Genomic DNA, 1405 nt, shown 5'->3' on the forward strand with positions numbered 1-1405 from the left:
TGAGTTAGACTGTACGTCTAATTCTATTAGACTTACGTCTAATTCCGTGTATTCATTAGACTATCCGTCTAATTCTTTACACGTCTATTAGACTACAAGTCTAACTCCGATGAGTTAGATTGTACGTCTAATTCTATTAGATTTACGTCTAATTCCGTGTATTCATTAGACCATCCGTCTAATTCTTTACACGTCTATTAGACTACACGTCTAACTCCAATGAGTTAGACTGTACGTCTAATTTTATGCAAATGAAAATTAAAATCGGTCTAATGACCCTCATTAGATCCAAATCTTATAACATATTGTCTCAATACACTTGTATCAAAACTCATAAGTTATTTCATCATCAAAATATCAGTGATTAAATTATTTCAACCCTTAGTCAAAATAATTTGACCCAACAGGATCTATCCTTTGGGAGATTCTATGTGGTGGAAAACCTCTTCAATGAAGATCAACTGGTGGAAAACATCTTCAATTACTACAAATTCTTCATACCTCAAGTAGAAACTACCGATCAAATGAAGATCATACGTGTTCACTGCTGGTGGGAAGAGCTAACTGTAGGAGATTCCCTGGGATGGTAAACATCTCAAGAGATATCTCAACAGGTGTGATACCACAGTTATGCGTGAGAGATCCGCTGTGGTCACTTCAATGGAAATGCATTGAAGCTGGAGATGCAGATGAATATTGTTATAATGTAGAAATGTTTATGAAACGTAGAAATGTTTATTAAACGTTGTAATGAAATTTAGTTCATTGAAATATAAAAAATAATTGTTATATATATGTTAATTCAGATTTCATTATGTCAATTATAAAATAACGAATGAATAAATAAGAAAGAATATATAATATGTTATATATTTATTTACAATTCTGGCTAAGTATAAGTTTTCCATAATTGCAAGCATTGCCATAATTGTAAGATGAAGGGACATGTAATGTAAAATGTTTTGGCGCTTCTTCAATCATTTAACCATGGATGAGATTTATTATACAAGCGAATCCATCTTCGTTCCCTGTTGTCGTTGTAAAATCTTAGTAACAAGCAAATTGGACTTCGTTCCCTAACACTGGTTCGTTAAATAAACAAACTAACAAGCGAAGCAAGCTTCTTTCCTAAAATCATTAGAGTTTTACATGAACGTGTCACAAATACAATATTATTTAAATAAAATTATTAGGCAAATTGTTCTTCGTTCTCAAGCACCTTGTTAAAAGTAATACACTAACAAACAAACGAAGCTATCTTCGTTCAATTTAATCATTAGAAACAATTATATGAAGCGAACAAAGCTTCGTTATATCATTATAAGGGGTTTACATGAACATATTATGTGTTTTACATTATAGTTTGAATTGAAAATGACATCCATATTGCAATCAAACATAACGA

This window comes from Impatiens glandulifera, chromosome 1 (assembly GCF_907164915.1).
Source record: "Impatiens glandulifera chromosome 1, dImpGla2.1, whole genome shotgun sequence".
Lineage (NCBI taxonomy): Eukaryota > Viridiplantae > Streptophyta > Magnoliopsida > Ericales > Balsaminaceae > Impatiens > Impatiens glandulifera.